Here is a 24,066-nt window from a genome sequence, read left to right on the forward strand (position 1 = left end):
GAGCAGCAGACTTTTCTGTGTTCCTTGGGAACAGTCACCTACATTCCTGGCCTAGGGAATAGAGTGTGATAGAGAAGGAGAAAAGAAACCTCAAAGTGTGAGACCTAACTAACTCCATTTTAAAGTTTACTCCATCTTAAAATAAGACACTGAAGTGGCCTTGACATAAATTCCACTTCACTGAAGTCAACTATTCCCCTAGTCTCCTTTGTGCCCATAAAGTAATGATAAAATGTCCTTGCTGTGGGACAACAGATAAAAAAAGAGACACAGCTCCTAACTCAATCCTCTGTCTGCCCAGAAAACAGATGCTCCCGGGCCCATTATCTATAGAACATTCTGTCAATGTGCTGATTGTTCCTTTTTCCCATAAACTCTACATGTAGCCACCCCTCAACCCCCGCCCCCCACGTACACCCCATGCTTGCTAAATATCAACCAATCATGTAACTGCTAAATGGAACATCCCCAAACCTTGCTGTAGCCACAATAAAAACCCTGCTGGTTTGGAATTCGGGGCTCTCAATCCTGATCCGCTGTGTCGGTGACGGTTGAGTGCCCCTGCTCAAGCTTGAATAAACGACCCTCATGTGTTTACATCGGAATCGGCTCCCTGGTGGTCTTTGGGGACTTCGCGATCTGGGCACAACAACAGAAAGAATTAGAAATTATGCACAACATAGGTCTTAAGTTGGTGTATCGTATCTAAGGTTTATTTTTGTGGCTGGCCAGCAAAAAAATCAATTGTTTTTGGTTGGCCACAGGTAAATGTTACCTGCTGGCTGGCCTTGTCAAAAACGTTATCAGGTGATTATTTAAAAAATGGCTTCCCAATGAAAAATGTTCCGGGCCCTTTGTTTTCTGTAACAAGGAATTAGAGAGAGAAGCTAAAAATGTTGCCCAAAGTTTGTTTTAAAATGAAAAGTAAAGGGGGCCCCTGGGAGCGCGGGCGCCACTGCTGACTGGGCTTGGTCTCCTGCAGTGCCCAGCGGGAGCTGGGAGCCGTGCTCCGCCAAGAGTTGGGCAGGGAGCGCCCGAGCCTCCACGGAGTCCTGGGCTCCCTTCCCGGGCCCCAGTGGGCAGCGGCCATGGGAAACCCCCGGGCCTCCTTGCGGCCAAGCCTGAGTGACCCCCGGCTTTCCCTCCCTCTGCCCTATTTTTTCCTGCTGTCGCTGCCTCTGCTACCCCTTTGCTTTCCGTTATGGCCACGGAGCCTCTATCCCCGCTCCACCTCGAGGCGCCCGGCACCCCAGAAATGCGGACCCCACTGGCGAGTGATGCCGCCCCTGAAGGCACCCCGCAGTCGGCGGGCGGCGGGCTGCATTTCCTTAATGGCTGCGTGCCCCTCTCGCATCAGGTGGCCGGGGGCACATGTACGGAAAGGACAAAGTGGGAATACTGCAACATCCAGAGGGCACAGTGTTGAAACAGTTAACAGCCACCTCCGAGGGGCCCCAGACAGCTGGAATTTTATAATATGGTTTATGCTGCTGATTGTAGTGATGGTGTTCTTCTAGAGCTACAAAAATATTTGCCAAAATATTATGGTATCTGGTCACCTCCCACTGCACCAAATGATTTATACCTAAAACTGGAAGATGTGACCCACAAATTTAAAAAGCCTTGTATAATGGATGTAAAGATAGGTCGAAAAAGCTGTGATCCTTTTGCCTCATCTGAGAAGATTCAGCAACAGGTCAGCAAGTACCCATTAATGGAAGAGATTGGATTCTTGGTGCTTGGCATGAGGGTTTATCATGTTCATTCTGATAACTATGAGACACAAAACCAGCACTTTGGAAGAAGCTTAACAAAAGAAACTATAAAGGATGGAGTCTCTAAGTTTTTTCATAATGGGTTTGGCTTAAGAAAAGATGCAGTTGCTGCCAGTATTCAGAAGATTGAGAAAATTCTGCAGTGGTTTGAAAGCCAGAAGCAGTTTAACTTTTATGCAAGTTCATTACTTATTGTTTATGAAGGTTCATCTCAACCAACCACTACAAATCCAAATGACAGAACTTTGGCAGAAAAGCTCTTGTCCAAAGGCCAAATGTCAGACACGGAAGCACTAGAGTACAATAATAACATTCATAGGTTAAGTTCCACAGTGAATGGAAAACTAGAGTCTTCAGTAGGCAAGAACTTATCCAAGGTGTATGCTTGTCACAGAAAAATGTATTCAAAAAAGCATCACAGTCAGACTTCACTGAAAGTTGAAAATATGGAGCAAGACAATGGATGGAAAAGCATGTCACAAGAACACTTAAATGGAAATGTACTTTCCCAACTGGAAAAAGTTTTCTACCGTCTTCCCACTAGTTGCCAAGAAATTGCAGAAGTAGAAGTGTGAATGATAGATTTTGCTCATGTATTCCCTAGCAACACAATAGATGAGGGATATGTTTATGGTTTAAAGAATTTAATTACTATACTTCAAAGTATTTTAGACAATTGAATCTTTTGCTGTAGTCTTTTTAAGGAGTGGGCCAGTTATACTGAAGAGCAGCAGTCCATCTGCATCTGTAATGCTATGTAAAAAATTTGTATTGTGAGTAGACATTTTATTTGTCTTTATACTTTTGGTAGAAAGGTTATCTTTTTTATACTCTTACTCAGGAATACTAATTTGTTCATTAGAAAACTATGAAGAATAAAGAAACAGGAATGTTAAGCAGGGACTGTGGCAGTACATGGCTTCAACATCTATTTGGCTCAAGCAAAACATAAAACATTATTCACCATAAGAGTTTATTTAGCTTTCTGTAGCCAATTTATCATGAAATCTCTGTCCACCCAACCTTGACAATGAGCCATATCCAACCTATTATATTATTAAACACCTTCAAAAATCTAGAAAGCACAGGTTGATGTCCTTAATATTGGTGTGTATGAAGTTACTAAAACTGGAGAAAATCCTACTTCAGAAATAAGTAGTTTAGATATTATATTTAAAAGTTCAGACCAGCATATCAAAAGGTGCTTCTTAGTGAAATGATTTAGAATCATTGCATTCCTAAAGCAAATTTCCCTTTAATTTCCATTTATCTATTTATTTCAAAATACTATGTGAAAAATATAATTGAAATCAGTAACAACAACAAATACCCTGATGTTAAGGGCACTAATATGCTTAGCAGGGTCAGAAGAAGAGAGGAAATTATTTTCAAGGAACAAAATATTTTTCTTTTAAATTCTTTATTGGAGAATTCGAATTTATATTTACTATGTTGTGAAGAGTGTCATAAACCATGTAATACCTTTTTCTCAGAGGCTTCAAAAAGGTGGATGGTGGGCCAGGGATGTAGCTCAGTGGTGCCACGCCTGCCTGGCAAGTGCAAGGTCCTGAGTTTGATTCCTGGTACTGGAAAAGCAAAAAAAGGTGGATGGTTGTTGCTTTATTTCGCCTTTAAATAATTTTGGAGAACTTTTTCCTTTTAAAATTCTTATATCTATATGTCTCTTGTTAAGCAGTAGTATAGGCCTGGGGATTTAGCTCAGTGGTTTCGTCACCTGCTGTGCAAGCGCAAGGACCTGAGTTGGATCCCCGGTACCAAAGAAAAAAAAAAGCAGTGGTATAAATGTTTGTTGTTAAGAATAGTGTTTTTCCAAATTTGGTTAAATAATGAAAGATGACATCCAGTTGTGTAAATGTTAACGTAAGTATGAAGTTAGTGTATCAGAGTGTTTGGTGCATTATCTATTTCCATACTTGTATTTTACACTTATTTTATATCTTATCAAACAGAAATTATAACTTATTTCATGAGGGATAGAAGCAATATCATTTTTCCTGAAAAAAATAAAGTTGTAAGTATTTTCTTTGTTTCACATTCATCACCTTTTTAAAAATAATTATTTGCCATTGAAAATGTTAAAAATTTTGAAATTGAATTTGCAAATACATTTGATGTTAATGCTGTCATTACTTCCACTTTGATTTACTACTAACCACATGATTAAATAGTTGAACAGTTTTGCCGGGTTCATGTTTTAAGAGTTAGGAATTAAGACTTTTTTCATTTCTTGTGGTCCAGAGGAAATTTAAAATTTATTTTCCCTTCCCAATCCTCTCTGAAGCTATTTTCCAAATATCTGAGTCCAAACACCAAGTAAATGCTCTACAAATTCTATGCCTAATAATCTGTTAAACCGGAATAACTGTAAAATCCATATGCATTTTCTTATTTGGAGTCAGTGTAAAGCACTTTTCATATTAACTTCATATTTTAGGCCGGGGATTTAGCTCAGTGGTTCCGGCACCTGCCTCGCAAGTGCAAGGTCCTGAGTTTGATCCCTGGTACCACCCCCCCAAAAACAAACAAAACCTTCATGTTTTTTTCTCTGCAACCTTAGTGGGTGTTGGCTATAGGGTTTTTGTTCATTTTTTTTGTGTCAGAATCAAGTTTCAAGTCATAATTAACAAAAAATTTAAATTTTTACTTGTTTTTTTCTTACAATATAGACCTTTGTTGTTGTTGTTGTTGTTAGTTCAATAATGGTTCAATAAATAGTAAGCTCAGAAAATAAACACAATGTTGAATGTATTATTGGATCCTTTGCATATTTTAGCTCAGTAAAGTCTGAATCAGCTGTTCCAGATTTCCTTCATCTGTATTTGGAAATATAGTTTTGTAAAATCTGTCTTACCTTTTGATACAATAGATCATGTTTTGTTTTAATAAAACAAGAAATGCTTTTATCTTGTTTTTCAGGGAAGGGATTAACATTTAATTCTTTTTGTTTACATTTTTTAATCACTGTTATCCAATGCCCATTTTATGTTACTTTACAAGTAAACTTACATGTAATGGAGTAAGTATCTGTTATATAATTGACATGTGACTATTTTATAATCTAGTCCTGTCTTTTAAGATCATGCTGAAATTTGCCACTATGGGGATGAATGATCACTATTCACCAGTCATATTTAAACATGTAAATGTTAAGAAATAAACAAAATAATGGTTAAAAAATAAATAAATAAAATAAAATAAAATGAAATGAAAAGTAAAGGGATAAGGGAAGAACTACTTCTGCAGAGCAAACATAGGACAAACAGAAAGAGAGCAAAGGGTAGAAAATACCAACTGTGCATCCTGTGTCTGAGAGTCACAGTAGGGGGTATGTGAGGAATCACAACAGCAATCTCTGTGTCTTGTGTTTTTCATACCATCCAGCTCTTGTGGGAGCTCCTCAGAAGTTCCTGAGAACTATCTGGTACCACCCTAGGATCTTATAATTGACAGGTCTTGTTTATTTGCCCAGCCGGCTTTGCCATCCCCTACCTCCTATACCAATATTTTGTAGGTTTTGAATAAGCTTCATTATTACTAACTGTATTCATGTTAGATTTTGAGACCTTAATGATATTTTTATCTTCTCTAGAAAATATAGAAGGAGTGAGGATTTAGGGTTAAAAGGCAAACACTATTTGCTCTTAGGTCAGACATGAATATATTGTAATATAAAATATAATTTCACTGGTTTATGTTGATAAGTAAAGATCCTGTACTAGTAAACATATCTGTTTAAATGAAATATTAATGAAAAATTTCCTATTAATGTTATTTGGTATTTTTTAATCTTTCCATGGCATTAGGAAGCATGTATACCCTGATATTTCAGAAATCACTGACCAAAAAGGCATATTTGTTGGTCATAAAATCTGCCTGCATCCCCATTTTAATATAGAAAATAACACATACCCAGTCAAAGAAAACATTGGAGCAGTCCTCCTGCTGTTCCCCATTAGGAAAAAAGAAGTGGGACTTTCCCACACTTTCAACATCTTCTGGAAAACCTGGTACAACTGCCTGCATAGACACTGCAGAGTATACCAGTATCAGAGTAAGCCACAAAGTCATTCTTTTGTAATATAAATATAGTTTGAATAACTATATTTGTTATATATTGCATATACGTTATATATTACATATATATTTATATGTAATATAAATATAGTTAGAAAATTTGTACTACAAAAAAACTGAGAAATAAAGGAGAATTCATGAAAATCTTATAAATAGATGAATCTATATTGCACTACATTACAAGAGTAAACCCGAGCAGTATCAGGATCTAAATTTATTTGTATTTGATTATTCAATTAAAGAAGGGTTGATGAATATCTGAGTGCACTAGAAATCCAAAATAAATTAGTATTTATGATATTGTTCCAGAGATCGTGGAAAGAAATACACAGAGACACAGAATTCGGGCAACATAATAAAAGTTTACTTGCAAGTAGGCAGGACCACCAGAAACTGGTCTGGTCAGTGTCCCCGTGCCCCTTTGTTCAGCGTTGCCTTTTTATATCCTTTTTAGCCAATATCTCATCCCTACTGGTCTTTGCTGAGCAAACAAAATTCCAGTTTCTGTTTAATGGTTAGACACAGGTGGTTTCTTTCACTGATTACAGGCACAAACACATGACAGTTAAAGCACATATATCTCAAATTTGCCCCAGCATCGCAACTTTGTTTTTAAGATGTTATCTGTAGGAGGGCTATTGGTCAAAAGAATCATATATCACTTTAAACAACCAGAGCAATGGGCTAAGGCAAGTTTTAAAGGGATACACTACCTATTTTGTTTCTACAACTACCTTAACAGTCTACTAAGCTACATAAAACTTTTCTCTATTAATGTGATTTACACAAAGCTTAGGGTCTATGTGTACTTTCCCTAACAAGGCATGGCGATTGTTATCTTCGTTTGGACATTTTGCCTCATTTGGGTGGGGGTTGCGATTGGGCAATGGTGCAGAGATTTGCTTATCTAAAACGTCTTGAGCTAGTGCTGTATGCCTACAAACTTATGGTTGATGGAGAAACATCTGGTATTGCTATTCTGAGAAGCAAAGCAAGTGCAGCAAGTTACAGAAGCAGAATGAAGCAAGTGGTTATTCTACATTTTCCTTAACAATATGATGTAAATAATATATTATAAAAACCTTAGGAAGGTATGCTACTACATAGTACGTAAGAGACAGAGTAACCCATATTTCACATCCTTCCCATCTCTATTCTTTCTGAATATAATTACTGGACCAGCACTAAGAAATTGTCAGTTAAGCTTCTGGACCTGTCACTCTGCCACCATCAATATATCCACATGCTGTCTTTTACAACTACCTGGAGCCAGCTCCCATCTCAAGCCAACTTTTTCTGGTCTGAGACTGTAGCTGATAGAGTCATACCTTGGATTCATACACAAATGGATGTGTCCAAAAGCTGCATGGAAATGGAATTTCACGAATTGCCTACTTGGATGAAAATTGAAGGTGATATAGCTAGATTTTGAATTCAAACTCAGGAAGATACTACTAAACTGGGGTTGCAGATTCAGATTAATTCAGTCACACAGTGGACAGAGTTAGTAACTCAAACAGCTCAAAACTTTATAAAGTCTGAACCTGTGGCCAGTAAGTTAAGAGGCTGGAAAGAGCCTGAATTCTGTTATTAGCCCCTGGGATAAGCTTGAAGGTAATAAAATTAGATTTTGGACCTAAAATGAAATTGACACCCTGTTTCAGACAGACACCGGTAAAATCTACCCATTGGTTCAAAACGAAGCCAGTGCTTTAACAGAGTGGACTCAGCAGTAGTCTTCAGAACTCAAGCTTCAAACACAAACTGTGACAGTCAAACCGTGGATTCAACAGGAAGCTCCAGGAATAAGTCATTGGGCATTTATGTTAGTAGATATGGTCACAGCATGGACAAAATCTGAATATCAAATAGTAGATGCATGGGTAGAGTCTAAAATTGATACAGTTATCCTGCAGGCCCAGGCTGAATCTCCAATATTGAATCACCCAGCACTGTCTGCAACTGATGTATATATAAAATGGGCCCAATGACTCTGGTCTCTTAAAGGGCCCATGACAACCACTGCTTCTCTATTCCTTTCAATCTCTACCTCTGGGAATGCCTCAGGCTTTCCTTCCAATTCAGCTTCTATTCAGCCACACTTCATGTCTCTACCCCAGCCTCAGAGGAAGACCCAAGACAATGGTAGCAAAGAAGGTATGAGAAGGACATAAAGGGAACAATAGAAATAGCAATGAGGGAAGGAGGAAGAGGAAAGTACTCTTCCTGAATAGGAGCAATCTTTTTACATACTAAGGAGCAAGAACCATTTCTCTACTAGCTTACAAAGCCTTCTGATACAGTGTATTGTTTATCTTTCATAATCTCCTTATAGAACAGAGATAACGGTGGTTACTGTAATTATCTTAATTGATTACTTTTGAGACCCTGGGAAGTGGAAAATTCTGTTGTGTTCTTAGCACTGATACTCAAACTTAGCGTTCTGGATTCTTTCTGTGCCTAGTACCTTGTATATCTAGTAAAAAGGCTTAAGTTTGCAACATGTTGTTTGTGAGGGTAGGGAGATAACAACTAATTTTTTGGGTTCTTATAAAATCCAACTTTATATAATACTCTGGTTGTCATCTTTCTTCTTCCCTTGACTATTCTAAAGCCTACCACAATATAATCAGTCTCTCTTTCACATTTCTGTGCTTTTGCTTCCTTAGAAATCTATTTTACTCCTACGGTCTCCACTTCCGTCTGACTAAAGCCATTTGTCAGCTATCTCCCATTGCCATACACGTAAGAGAAAACGGCTTTTCATACCTAAGTGAGGGCATAAAATTTCTTTGCTCAAATCCAGATTCATGCAGTTTTTCACATAGATAACTCAAAGTAGGTTATCCTGATGATCCGCATCATCCTTCCAGTTTCACCTGTGCAGTGATACCTCAGTTCAGGAATGCCTTTGTACACAAACAATTTGGTTTGCAAACAAAATCATTGACAAAATTTGGCTGCAGTTAGCAAACTCCCTGTCAGGTGACAAATAGAATCCAGACCGTCTTCCTCCCAAAATCAAATGCAGCCATCATCTCCAAATCATGAAATAATTTGGGACTAGAAACTGATGGACTACTGCGGTTTCTAATCATTTCTGATCATCTGATAATCGGTTATATTAACTAGTTTACTTCACGTGTACATTAACCAACATTCTTTCAACTTGCCAATATTTGAGGAACTCTAAAATCTGTTTCTGAATGTGTGCTCTTTTCTACCCTTCAAACTGGAATTTCCTATTTACAATAACTGCTTGATAGAGATTCTAAGTTTAGTTCATTCAGTCTCTTCAAGTTCAAGTAAGGGTGTGGTCATGCCAACATTTAAAATTTCGTATCATTTTCATGTAAAATGATGCTATAGTTTACTGCCTAAGTGCAGTAATAAGTTCAAACAAGTTAAAGTCATAGCTAAATAAGGTTTGTGATGAGAAAGAAATGTGAATGGTTCCTAATATTTTGACTAAAGTTAATAAAATGTGTCATCTGTGTGAATTATTAACCTTGGACCACAGGTCTTTTTAGAGCTTGAAGGCTAGTTTCTGAATAAGCAAGATGTGATGTTTTCAGGCTGCAAGTCTAAAATCCAAGTCGTGGTCTTATGGATCGAGTGATTAGAGTTGAGGACCTAATGTTTGTGAGATCTAAACATTGGGAGAATATCTTATTTAAGCAGAGAATGTTTATGCCCCAAGTCTTTTGAGTGTAATTCTTTCTGGAAATCAACTTTTAGCTCTTTGGAAGAGGTTCATTATTTTCCTTGAAGAATACCTAGGCTTCTAATTATCACTCAAGGAAAATATGCAGAGAGCCCATGTCTCTATTTAAGATGGTATGGAGTTAGTAGTGTACTTCCAAGCAAGCCCCCACATTTGAAGACGGCAAATTTTCAGTTTCATAAAATGTAAAAGTAGAAAATGAGCCTACCCAGAAAAGACAGGATAGCATTAACTTTATCCCGCATGTGGATTTCTTTTTCAGAGTTTGGATTACTCCCTGGCATTGTACCTCGGTGTCCCAGCAGTAGGAAGGCAGAAATGGGTGAATTTCCTTGGATGATGTCCATACAACTGTCTTTCTCCCATCTTTGTGCTGGCTCAATACTGAACGAACAGTGGATCCTTACATCTGCGAGATGTGCCAATTTCATGTATGTCTGACCAACTCACATTAAGTTTAAAATATCATTATAAACTGATAAAATATTTGATCTTGTTTATGGTGAGGTGTTTCTGAACAAGGCATATGTAGGTCCTTCTTTATAGAAATCAAATTTGATGTCTCTTCTGATCAGCAATTATGGCATGTATTGTATTTCCTTTGTAGTAGGAAAGCGTACATATCCCAAGCACTGGGTAAGAAATATTTCTAGATTTTTTTGTCCTAAAGACTACCATTTTCTATTTTACTCATTTTTCTCATGCAGGTCCAAATTAGCTTCTATCCACCTCCTGGGGATAATTTCAGAATTCACAGGGCACATTTGTAAATTGTAAAAGAATGAACTGTTTTATACATTTTTATGTATGAAATATGCTGGAAATTATGCTGTTTAAATCGTAACCTGTAAATAGACATTCATTGACTCATATTTCCTCCTTGTATGGTTTTAATGTTTCAAAATTTGTTTATGTCATGTACTTAAAGGTAGTACAAACGTCACACGGATTTTGTAGGAGCTATGTTTTGAGTTTTATCTTTTCCTAGTACAGTGACGTGAAATATGAAAATGTAGTGGGACGCCTCAGGGCCAGTTAGCTTTAGTTCCCAATTAGCCATGCCCCAAACAGCTAAACCACTATACCCTAGTATGCACTTCATGGGTAAGATTGTTGGTAATCTATGCTGTTCAGAAAGTTAGGTGTGTTAAATACATTTTCAATTTACAATATTTTCAACTGATTATGTGGTTGTCACGATATGATCTCATTGTAAGAAGAGGGGCGTCTGTCTCAGAATTCCTGTTTTACCTACTCAGGTCTTCAGGATTCTTGTCTCATAAAATTCAGTGTCTTCATCTCTAAAATAACAAGTAATGAAGAAAGTAATGAAGAAAGAATTGAGGTAGGATGGAATGATTTGCTTGAAAAGGGAGTAGTATCCTCTCATGAGTAATAGAAGACTTCTTTCTCTCTCTTCAGTCACATTTCTTCCCCAAACTTAGGCGAAATTTCAAACAATGTAAAATAAAGCAAAAACCAAACAATCTTCTCTTCTTGTCGATCAGGAAAATCTGGAATTTTGCACAAAAGACACATGAGCATCCTGCAAGCCAGCACTTGTGCACAATTCACTTTGTGTGTGGAAGCCAAGAGCGCTACTGGGGAGGCTGGCTGTCAGGTGACTAACTGAGGGAATACGAAAGACATGGGGACAAAGGAATAGGCTTCCACACTAAAATCACTTCCTAAATCCTTCAGGTCCCCTAGAACTCGGTTTTGTTTCTTACAGGGTGATCGAGGGGCACCTCTGGTGTGCCGTCTCCAACAGAAGAACACCTGGGTGCCGTTGGGAATATTGAGTCACTTTGATGAACATTGCAAAAGGCCCTATGTTTTCAGTCGAGTGAGCCCTTTCATTGCCTGGATCCAGGGAGTAACAAGGCACAGCCGTGCACCCTGGTCTCTTCAAGGGCCCAGGACTACCTCTGCTTCTCCATCCCTGTCAATATCTACCTCTGGGAATGCCTCAGGCTTTCCTTCCAATTCAGCTTCTGTTCAGCCACACTTCATGTCTCTATCCCAGCCTCAGAGGAAGACCCAAGACAATGGTAGCAAAGAAGGTATGAGAAGGACATAAAGGGAACAATAGAAATAGCAATGAGGGAAGGAGGAAGAGGAAAGTACTCTTCCTGAATAGGAGCAATCTTTTTACATACTAAGGAGCAAGAACCATTTCTCTACTAGCTTACAAAGCCTTCTGATACAGTGTATTGTTTATCTTTCATAATCTCCTTATAGAACAGAGATAACGGTGGTTACTGTAATTATCTTAATTGATTACTTTTGAGACCCTGGGAAGTGGAAAATTCTGTTGTGTTCTTAGCACTGATACTCAAACTTAGCGTTCTGGATTCTTTCTGTGCCTAGTACCTTGTATATCTAGTAAAAAGGCTTAAGTTTGCAGCATGTTGTTTGTGCTGGTAGGGAGATAACAACTAATTTTTTGGGTTCTTATAAAATCCAACTTTATATAATACTCTGGTTGTCATCTTTCTTCTTCCCTTGACTATTCTAAAGCCTACCACGATATAATCAGTCTCTCTTTCACATTTCTGTGCTTTTGCTTCCTTAGAAATCTATTTTACTCCTATGGTCTCCACTTCCATCTGACTAAAGCCATTTGTCAGCTATCTCCCATTGCCATACACGTAAGAGAAAACGGCTTTTCATACCTAAGTGAGGGCATAAAATTTCTTTGCTCAAATCCAGATTCATGCAGTTTTTCACATAGATAACTCAAAGTAGGTTATCCTGATGATCCGCATCATCCTTCCAGTTTCACCTGTGCAGTGATACCTCAGTTCAGGAATGCCTTTGTACACAAACAATTTGGTTTGCAAACAAAATCATTGACAAAATTTGGCTGCAGTTAGCAAACTCCCTGTCAGGTGACAAATAGAATCCAGACCGTCTTCCTCCCAAAATCAAATGCAGCCATCATCTCCAAATCATGAAATAATTTGGGACTAGAAACTGATGCACTACTGCGGTTTCTAATCATTTCTGATCATCTGATAATCGGTTATATTAACTAGTTTACTTCACGTGTACATTAACCAACATTCTTTCAACTTGCCAATATTTGAGGAACTCTAAAATCTGTTTCTAAATGTGTGCTCTTTTCTACCCTTCAAACTGGAATTTCCTATTTACAATAACTGCTTGATAGAGATTCTAAGTTTAGTTCATTCAGTCTCTTCAAGTTCATGTAAGGGTGTGGTCACTCCGTCATTTTAAATTTCTTATCATTTTCATGTAAAATGATGCTATATTTTACTCCCTAAATGCGATAATATGTTCAAACAAGTTAAGGTTATAGCTACATGTTTTGTGATTCGAAAGAAATATGAATAGTTCCTAATATTTTTACTAAAGTTAATATAATGTGGACCATAAAGAAACAATGTGCTTGGAAAGATAAAAGAAGTCCTTTTAGCAAATTTTCTAACAGAATGACAATAAAGCTTATATGTAGCTAAGTCATATTTAAAGATACCCACCTTTTTAACAGAGATATTACTGATTAAAAGCTTCAAAAACTGTTATATCCATAACATTTCACCAACTATACTTTTTTCTCACCTGTGACAGATCTAATTTTTCTTTATTATACTATGCCTTGGGAGCCCATCATCATAAGTTGTAGCAGTCATATCTGACGTGGGTCCATTATTAGCATCTCTCAGATTCTCACTGCTGCCTACTGTGTCAGAAACATCCAAGCTTATGTTTTGCCTCTTCCCAAACCACATTATCTATTATGTTTACATTAGATTGATGAAGATTTCTTTGGGTAAAATAAGTTCCATAGTTCCAGAATCTTGTCTCTTTGGCCATCACAGCTTTGTTTCAGGCTGACCAAAAAACTGTCCATGTCTTGTTGGTTGGTCCCTCTGTTATTTAATTCTCCTGTACTTCTAGTGTCTGTAATCTCTGAGTTCCTTCATAGACTTCTGATTTCTCTGGAGTAAAATAGGGACCTTGTGTGGTGGAGTCAAAGGAATACCTTTAAAAGCCTAATATGGTGTTAAGGTTGAAGTTTCCTCCTGAGTCTATTTTAATTAATTCCTACCCACACATGTAAGACTCCTGAAGACACGGCTGTCATACTGGGCTTTAGACATCCTGGGGCACCTCTGAGAGTTGTCAAGGTGTCTAATATTCTACTGCATGAGAGATTCAGGTTGGTGAGTGTGGCAGCAAAAAATGATCTAGCATTATTGCTCCTTCAAGTAGCCCAGACATCCCTTCAGATATTAGCACCTTTGGGCCATATGAAGAATCTAAGCAACTCAGATTGTTGACTCTCTGGAGCACAAACTCTTAAACCAGATTAGTTATTTCTACGCTTATTAGGGTAGTGATTCTAAAACAAATGAGGATTATACTACTAAGTATATGCAAAAACTATAATTATAATTGTCTTTACTAATTTTATAATATGTATATAGATTATATTATATATATACTATAGGCATAATATATTATATAATATATCTATAGTATAATATGTCTATATTATTTATAATGTCTATATTGGTAATTTATAATTGATATATTTTAATGTAATTTTTATATTTTAATATACTTCATTATATATTTTACATATTTTTATAATCTTTGCATTTTGAGATTTATACCCAAATCAGAAACGTCCATGGCAACTTCATTTTTTTCATAAAATAATTGTCTTGATGATGACTCCAAAGGATTTTAGAGATGGAAAAATAATAGGAAGATCTTTGTGTGGATAGGAATATTTTATATACAAAGTAGAAATGACTAGTGCCTCAACTCTTGCCTAGTTTTGGAACTGAGGAAAATGAAGTTTTTGTTTTTACCTCTTGAAGATAATACAAATCAATTTGAATGGGATTTTGGATTTTTGCAAGTCAAAATATTCTTCTACGTGTTGATTAATTTGTGTGGTGAGATGCTAATGCTGGTATAACAAAAATAGTTTTTATGATAAGAAGTTAGAGATACAGCTTTACTGATAAATCAGAACATAGTCTTATCTCAATAGTTGCTGATTCAATATGACTTATTACCTGTCGATTTATACATCCCATCTGAATCCCAGGACAGACAGGTGAAAACCCAGAAATGTTACCTATTCAGGTGATGGAAGCCTCAAGCTGTGCCTATCAATATCCTGACATAGGTGGTTCTGTTGTTTGCTTCATTGCTAAGGCCGAAGGTGCTGACACAAATATGGTGAGCCTCTGGGGATTTGTTTTTCTCATTTTCAGAAACTTTAACTTTGTATGTAAAGAAGTAGATCACCTAACCTTAAATGATAAATAGATCTAAGAAAGTGAAATAGATCTAAGAAAGCCCACTGACATTACATTTTTAAAAATTACAGATCAAATTTCAGAAATATATTGATAATTTTTCTATGCAGGACACATTTTTTCTTCTCTACACTACATTGTTGACTTTTGATACAAGTTAGGTGTTTATATCATTCTCCTCATTTAATATGATGTTCTTGCTTCTTAAGGTTTGATAAGTCCTTTTCTATTTCCATTATTGTAAAATACAATTTTATGGTTTATTTCACCAGTTTTCCTTATGCCTGTACTTTCTAGAATACAGTTGGTAAGAAGAATAATTTATTTCTGCATCCCCAGTCTTAATCTCCTCCTTTCCTGTGTACTCATTACAACTTATGAACCCTAGGATTGAATAAGAATGTAGGGAAATGACTTACAGCCAGTTCTACCTTTGACGTCACAGGAGCCAGTGAGTCCAGGAAGTGCCGTTCTGTGCATAGTGATGTCTGCAAATGGCAAATGGAGACAGGCCTCACCAGTCTCAAGGGTCTGATTACCATTGTGAGTCCACGCTTCTCCTGGATCGTATCTACTGCAGCAAAATCTGGTCATCCACTGAGCCAGGCCATTATGCCTTGGATGGAAAAGCCAAAGTCCTCCAGTCTCCAGAAATAGTCAAATACATTGCCATTTTCCTCACTACTGATTGTGGCAATCCAGAAAATTTTATAGTCCAGTAGCTAAAGTTGGAAGTGCTAATCTGCTTATCCTGAGAGATAAGATGGAACAACACAAAGCAAAAGCTTGACTTATGTCCCATAGCCTTCAATAAATAGAATTTTCCGCCATAGTACCTGTCCTTTTCTTACTGTGTCATTACTTTTACATTTCTATGACAAAATATCCACAAGTTAAAGGAAGAGCAGTTTATTTTGGCTTACAGTTTGTGGAGGTTCAGGCCATAGTTAACATGGAAGGACTGCAAGGCACATACATGATCATTGCAGAGGACAGAGTTCATGACATGGCAGTGAGAAGAAGGGGCATGATCAAGGGAGGAAAAGGGGTATATATTGCTCCAGGCCATGCCCACAGTGACCCACCTCTTACCACGAGGCTTCATGTTCCAATGTCACCTCTAGCTATAAAGCCACCAGTGGACTAATCCAGTGATGAGTATCACACTGCCACAGGCCATTCAGACTATCAGATATATGTGAGGGGGGAGTGACAGGGACTAAAAAGAGACACTCAATATTAAAAATGTAAGGGGACCAGTGCATCTGCCTATAGTAGTCAGAGGCAAAAATCTCCATGGTTAACCGGTTTTCATTAGCCAGGAAGAAGCATAGGGGCAAAGAGCAATGCATCATTCATGGAGCAATAACAGTTGAAAAGATATTCTGAAAAATAGAGAACAGCTTAAACTTTTACAAGGGGAGTGTATGAAAGGGAACAGGTTTTTCCCTATACCTGGATGCCTGCCCCAGTTAATAAGGAACTAACATTCTTCACATTGTCCTCAACAGATGTTATCTTGCCATGGGAGTACTGTGATTATAAGCATTCTCCACACAGAGAGAAAGCACACGGATTTCTGAATGCTTTGCAGTTTCCCAACCAGGCCACATCAGCTTTGGGACTGCAGGGTATGGTCACACTATCTGGCCCTAATAATTCCTCACATAGCCTGGTCCCCATTATCATACCTCTATGATCCAGTCATCTTAGAAAAGCCCCACCTATGAGTGCATGAGGCATTGGGCACTCTTACTCATCTGATATAAACCATAACATTACATTACTAGCCCTTAGAAGATTCATGCACAACTTTATGCAAAATGCATTTACTCCATCTCTAAGAGTTGCTAAATTCTTAATAGTTTTAACATCATTGAGAAGTCCACCTCCAATATCTCCTTTTACATTTAAGACAAACTGTTGGCTGTGAGCTTTTGTAAAAATTACAAGAAAATTAAATCTTTCCAACATACAATGTCACAGAGTAAATATCCCCATTCCAAAAGAAAGAAATAGGATAGAAAGGAATGGGGCCAAAGCAAGACCAAAATCCAGCAGGGGAAATAGTAAATCTTGTAGTCCTTTGTCCAGCATCAGGGCAATTTGTGGCAAGATGTGAACTTTAAATGACTTGGATGTCCCAGATCCTATAGTACTGCTGGTTATAGCTCTGTGGATTTTCTCATGGCCAGCATTGTTCAGTCCTTTTAAGATTTCCTCAGATTATCCATATTTCTGGCTTCTCCAGTGTTCTGAGCTCTCCAATGTGCTTGACACAACTTTATCCACTGTCCTCTCTGGCGCGCACTGCCTGGCCTCCAAGGCCTCCTGAAATCTAGGTGAAAGCATCCCTGACCACCCACTTCCTGCGTTCCCCTTGCACCTAAAACCAGCACCATGTAAATGACTGAAACAGTAACAGCCAATTTGCATTTTCTCAGTGGTTCCAGAGCCCTCAAAGTACTTGGATGACTGAGCATGGTGAAATGAATGTCAGGGAACCAATCCCCATTTGCTACAAATCTGGTCATGAGCATCACACACACATTATCCAGTTATCCCCCAAAAGTCCCACCTTATAAGTGCATGAGATTTTGGAGTTATATTTATATATAAGCCACAACACTACTTGAATTAATCGGTGCTTTAAACTTAAATGTAAAAGAATTTAAAATGAGTGCATATTTAATAGAAAATAACTCCAGATTGTTAAATTTTATGGGAGAAAGAAATAAGACAATGTGATTATATGTTTGAAAATCCAATGGAGTATTACTCTGCCATAAAAAAGAAAAACATATAATTTTTTTTGTTTTTTAGAAAAACTACCTTTATTTTTTATTTCTTTTTCAGTTACATACTTTTAAACAGGGATGTGTTTCATTATTCAGACATTCAGGCAATGTTGACCTCATTAGTGTTGACAGAAAAGAAGCGTAAAAATGCAAAACATTGTTGGCCTAACCTGAACATACCTGCATTACCTATTATTGACCAGTTTGTGTTGCCAAAAGACTTACTCCTTGGCATTAAAATGGAGCACTTAAAATATTACTAAAAAGCAAATGTCTACACACTGGCCTTTGCAGAAAATAAGGGTATTTATATTTTAAAATATTTAAGTCCCTAACTGGATTAATATACCCACTTTATGTATAAGGAGTTCAGATCATATAAACACTGTACAGTGCGAAAACCCTACTGAGAATAAAACTAAATAGGCTTATGATAAGAAATACAGATATTGCGTGTATTTACAAATATCAGAGACACAAATTTGGTCAAATACTGTAAAGAAAGAAGTGGTTTCACATTATCATGGCCAGAACATCCATCTAGCTTGCTCAAAACAAACAAAAACAAAAACTCAGTATGTAACTCCTGTGGTTTAAGACATTGTGACAGTATACAAATACACAGAATGGAAACGATTGACCAAATTATACAGCAAATGTTTTCTAGGGTGAGTGTGGGTCTTGAAAATGAAGAAAAGATCACTCATAGGATTCAGAGCAAGAAAGATAAACAATGTCCTGATTTATGGTGTTTGTATGAGTGCCTAAATCATCAAAAACAATGCACTGAACTTTTGGCTAGTAAGAAAAATAAATTACAAAGTACAATTAAATCCTTGTAAATGTAATAATGAAAAAATGTGATTCATTTACTTTAATATATATTTTAAATGTTACCTTGAGACAATAAAAATAAATAAGCATACCTGGGGTTACACACTTAGAGACAAATAAGGACTGCATGGAAGGAATAAGCAACACTTTCATAAATGAAAGATGAACATGAGATTTGATCAAAATAATTATCTTTCCAGCCAGTTTTTTTGTTCTGATCCTTGTTGAAAATTCTGGCCAGCAGAATGTGACAAAAGTACATCTGTGTCTTTGTGGCTTAAAACAAAGCATGCTTGTAAAGTAGAATGGGCTTCCTTTTTTACAGAACTGTTACATTGTTCATATGCAGGCACTTCAAAAGACTGTGGAGGCAAAGCACCTGACCCATCCTCTTCAAAATATCTTTCAATCGTTACAATTATGCTAAAGCATAGGAAAATTCCAGAGAACTAGCAAAGTTGAATACAAGAGAGTAATATGCACAGAGGGCAATGGAGTGACCCAGTTTTTATTGCTGGAGGTCTTTCTTTTAATCAAAGAACAATATATAAACAGACACCATTGCATGGCATATCCAAAGGTTTCTGGTAAAGGGAAATGTGATTATTCAGCAGTAGATTTCAGTGGGATCTCCTCTGGCTTTAACTTTATACCTTTCAACAAGGTTCACATTTATTTTCCCTAGTATATTTTTTTAAAAAAACAACTTCAGCATGTACCACTTCTGAATAAGTTCATTTCTTGCTATTAAGATACATTATTGTCTGGGAGTATAAAGTTACATTATACAAATATTTTTATATTTTTTAAAAATAAGCACTTTTGCCACTTCTGCAACACTGTACTTCACATAGTGGTGCAACAAAAGCAGAGCTTGTATTTCCCACACTTCTTGTGATTCATTTTACCACCACCATCTGCCAAGCCCACAGAGCTTTTTCCGCAGTACCTCTGGGCAGTGACTGTACCACGATTTCACAGAGAGAATGTTAAAATGACTCATGAATAACAGTACCATCAGTAATACTGATATCAATGCAGATGTCACAAAATATGAACTTCTCAAAGAATAACATTTTCCTTTTTGAATATCGGGGAGCCCTTTTCTCTGTTGCATTATCCACTAGGAAGAAAAATCTGCTTGTTTATGCTTTTACAGAAGATATAAAAACCAAATTAGGTATATAGTTAGTTGACAAGATACTGTACTACTACTCACTACAACAGGAGAAGAGCTTCTGAAAAATGTCCTATAGAACTGCATTCATCATTCACCTCATTGGTCCATTCCATTCATTGATGGGCAAAGTACTCATGTTTTGATAAAACTTTAAAGCTTCCATAAAAGTTAAATTTGAAAAAAAAATGAATTTAAGACAACCACAAAATGAAGTCTGAAAGATGACATGTTTGTTTTTAGGAGTGAGTCCTTCAAAATACATGTTGTCACTACAGAGATGATTTTAATCACAAGACAGCAGATGAACACTTAAGTAACTCCCCATGATCTGCCTGTCTCCAGAGTCATTTGTGGCACTGTATGGTTTTCCTTTTCCTTCGTTTGAAAAAACAGCGGCACTTGATTTCATCCATCAATTCTATTTCTGTAGGGGCTGTGATGGGTACATTGGAATGTCCTGCAGTGGGGTCATCTGTGTTTAGCTCTCATTTGTAGAACTTACAGCCTGGTTTTTGGATTGTTGCATCTTATCTGTGTGTAGATGTGTTTCTCTGATGAGAGAGCAGGATCTTGCTCAACTCCACCCACTGGAGTAGGCAACTGTTTACCAATCCAGTCATATTCGTAATCAAACATGTATCCTTTTCAATCAAACAAGTTAGTAAAAAGCTTTCTTAGGTAGTCATAGTCTGATTTTTCAAAATAATCTAGCCTTCTTACATAACGAAGATGTGTTACCATTTCTGGAAAGTTTTCACACAACACTTCTATTGGTGTAGCTCGTTTTGTATCCCCAATTTTCTGATACCTCTCTTTTAATGTGTCTGCCTTTAAGCCTTGCCAAGGTAGACTGTCCCTCAGAAAATACATGAACGTATGACCTAAAGCCTCCAAATCATCTCTTCTGCTTTGTTCTTTTCCTAAATGTGTGTTTATGCTCATGTATCTAGCTGTTCCTGTAAGGCTCTTGTGTTCTCTGTATGGTATATGTTTCTTTGTCTCTGGATCAATATATTCTTTTGCCAAACTGAAATCTATAATATGAATAACTTGCTGTGTTTTGTTTCCTGGTCACCCTATTAAGAAGTTCTCAGGTTTTACATCTCTGTATATCAAATTCTTTGAATGGACATATTCCATGTGAGAAATCAGCTGAACAGCTATCATGAGAACTGTTTTAAGAGAAAATGTTCTGTCACATAAGTCAAACAAGTCTTCCAATCTAGGTCCCAGCAGTTCCAGCACCATTGCATTGTATTTACTGCAAGGGCCAAAATAGTAAACGGGGTATACCATCTCCAGATCCTAACTGCTTGTAGAATCTGTATTCCAAATGTAGTTGTGGTGCTCTGGATTTCATGGGCTCCAGCTTAATAGCCACATATTCATTTGTGTATAAATTTTTCCCTAAAAGTAATTCTCCAAAATTGCAACATCCAATTTTTTTTTCCAACTCTGAAGTTAGGTCCAACCATTAACACTCCTGATGACCAAGACCCAGTTCCTCGAGTGTTGTGCCCCGACCACTAGGTTGTGCCATTCTATCATCTGATTTGTCCTTGTCTTTCTTTTGATTATCCGTATCAAGTTTGCAGTACTCCACTTTGAATTCTTTAATCCAGACAAGCACACTGAAACAGGGTATTGTGAGAATAGTTACATCACTAGGTGACTGTACCAGCTGAGTAATGTTAACATTCAAATTGCAGTAGGTAGTCAATTAACTGGAGCGTATTCATCCCATTCGTAAAATTTTTCTGTTTTCTTTTCAACAAAACATGTCTTCAAAATTATCTTCTCAGTGATGTGAGCTGATACTGACAGGTAGCGCTCAAGGCACAGACTGGGATCCAAAAGCACTTGGACAAGCTTCTAGATTACAGTATCCTCCAACGTTGCCAGTCACCTTGGAACACAGCTCTCCTGCCAGTGTGAAAAATAACACTGCAACTCACAAAAGTTTGGCTATTAATGAAACAGATAGGGTAGGAAGATAGGACCAAGAAGATCTGCATCTTGCATAGTACACAGTCACAGTCAAGCAACAATATACAAATTTACTATGAGAAATGGAAATATATGTGGTAGCTTTATTCATAAGTGCCACAAACAGGAAAAGTGTGTTTTGACGGGTAAATGGTAAATACGTTGGTTGAGGTGCATCCACACCTCGGAGGCGCGGCCCGGGGGCTACCTCCTGCCTGTCCGTCCGTCCGTCAGTCCCTCCGCGGCGGGGCAGTGGCAGCAGCGCATCCCGCCCGCAGCGGCCGAGAGGCCAGACCTGAGAGAAGCGCGCCAGCCCGGACTCAGTCTCCACTCTCCTTCTGGGGCCTTCTGCCGCTGCCGGGCCGCTGCTGTCGCCACCGATCCAGCCAGGAATGAACGCACAGCTGTGCCTGGATTATCAGGAGGTCACGTGTCCTTCGGCCTGGAGCGTCTGGATGGGTGCCGGACCGGAAGTGAGCTCATGGGCAAAAAGAGAAAACCATGTAATTTTTAGGCAATTACATGGAAAGGATGTTCCTCATCAAAACAAGTAAAAGGCTCAAAAGACATAAGCCACATATTTTCTCTCATGTGTGACTGAGGAAGGGGTGGGAGAGGATAGGCGAGAAAGACTGCGGAGGAGCAGAGAAACAGAAGCAGGAAGAAGCCTGCTGGGAGACAAGGGAGCCAGGAGGAGGAAAGGAAGAACAAAGGAGAATGACGGGCACTAGTCCAGAACGTCGTGCACACTGGGCACCCTCCGAAGTGAAACCTATTCATCTATAAAGTAAAATGCATTAATGAGAATAAAATAAACGCGGAAAGCTTGTCTTTGTTTGCACAATGGAAACTGAACCCTGAGCTATATACCCAGCCCACTATTTATTTACCCTTTTCATTTTTCCTTTTTTCCTTTCTTTCTTCCTCTTTCTTTTCCTTTGGTACTGGGGATTCAACTTCAGGCCTTGAACTTTTGAGGGAGGTGTGGTGCCGCCGGGCCCAACTGCAGCCCTCTTTCTCTTTCTTCATTGCTCTTCCACTCCTTTTCCCATATTTTGTATATTACTTTACTTACTGTATACTTGTGTTTATTTATTATTGATTTGCATATTTACTAACTTGTTTATTTAAATTTTGTCAATTCTGAGGCCTGAGCCCAGGGCCTTCACGGTGATCTGTATCTCCAGCCGGTTATTTTTTTCATCTTTAAGCTATGAGACAGAGTCTCACGAACTCACTAAGCTGTCCTGCTAGCTTCAGACTAGAGATTCTCCTACTCAGGCCCCAGAGTCCTGGGGCTATAGGTAGCATGCCTGGCTCAGAAAAAAATTACATTGATAGCTATACAACTTTCTAATGAAAAAGTTTATATTCTGCAGGTAGTATTTTACTCAATCTATTATAAACTATGTGGTATTTCTTCAAAGACTTAGAACAGTACTTTATTACTTAGATATTTTATGAATTACTTGAATAGTAATAAGCTTACAATAAACACAATATGTACATGGCTTACAATAAAGACAATATTATTATTAAATTGACACAATTTTTTAAGTTTGATGATTGTGAGCAATGGATGACACTAAGTTTAATGGATGACCTAACCCTCCCTTTTGGCAATTATGTTTCCATCTTTCCAGTTACATGCTGCAACCCATGATTTGAATTTCTTTTGTTTTGATGCTGAGATTTGAACTCAGGGAAAAATCTCTAGCCATTTTAAAATTTATTTTGAGCCAGAATCTCACTTACTAATTGCTAACTTTCCCAGGGTGAGCAAAAAATTTTGATATTCCTGCTTCAGCCTCTCAGAATGCTGAGATTACAGGTATGCACCACCATGACTAACTTGTTGGAAAATGTCAAATGAAAAATTCCAGAAATAAATTATTACCATATTTTCAGGGTATGAAATTTGAGTAGCATAAGGATATCTGATATAGGAAATTCTTTTGACAAACATTACTGTAATGTGTCATACACTGTTGGGCCATTAGATAGTTAAGAGCTATGTCATTTATCAGATGAACTGCTGGTATCACAACGCAGTATTTAATTAAATAGAACACTGATAAATAATGCCCTGACAGAAAACAATCCTTATAATTTACATTAAAAGTTTTCTTTTATTTTAATTCTAGTAAATATCCTATTATGTCATTTTATTGAGTTGAGCCTTATTATGTATGTATATGAAATTTGGACATACTACAAAGATATGTCAGTAACGACAAGTATATATAATGAAAGGTGAAAAACAAGTGAACAATATTTTGAAAAATTTGAGTTATAGGAACAAGAGGTTTCAGACTAGTCTCATAGAAGGCTCAACAGGCATTAAATATATAATAGTGACATAACTTTACAAAAG

General features: G+C 37.5%; 2 pseudogenes across 2 annotated transcripts in view; one reads left to right on the forward strand and one right to left on the reverse strand.

Moving 5' to 3' along the window:
* Window positions 1–927: 927 nt before the first annotated feature.
* LOC106008779 (inositol polyphosphate multikinase pseudogene) lies at window positions 928–15,716 on the forward strand (annotated as a pseudogene). The gene is made up of 6 exons (XR_015438773.1): window positions 928–10,025; window positions 10,854–10,939; window positions 11,103–11,215; window positions 11,327–11,657; window positions 14,681–14,814; window positions 15,340–15,716. The product of XR_015438773.1 is annotated as an inositol polyphosphate multikinase pseudogene (transcript).
* An 824-nt stretch (window positions 15,717–16,540) lies between these two features.
* The window catches only part of LOC101707005 (casein kinase I pseudogene), a 33,598-nt pseudogene continuing 26,072 nt past the window's right edge, over window positions 16,541–24,066 (reverse strand). The window contains exon 2 of the transcript XR_015438774.1: window positions 16,541–22,170. The product of XR_015438774.1 is annotated as a casein kinase I pseudogene (transcript). The remainder of the gene's footprint in view (window positions 22,171–24,066) is intronic.

Source organism: Heterocephalus glaber, unplaced genomic scaffold (genome assembly GCF_053883595.1).
Source record: "Heterocephalus glaber isolate CG9 unplaced genomic scaffold, H.glaber_assembly_v1.0 deba00001462, whole genome shotgun sequence".
Taxonomy (NCBI): domain Eukaryota; kingdom Metazoa; phylum Chordata; class Mammalia; order Rodentia; family Bathyergidae; genus Heterocephalus; species Heterocephalus glaber.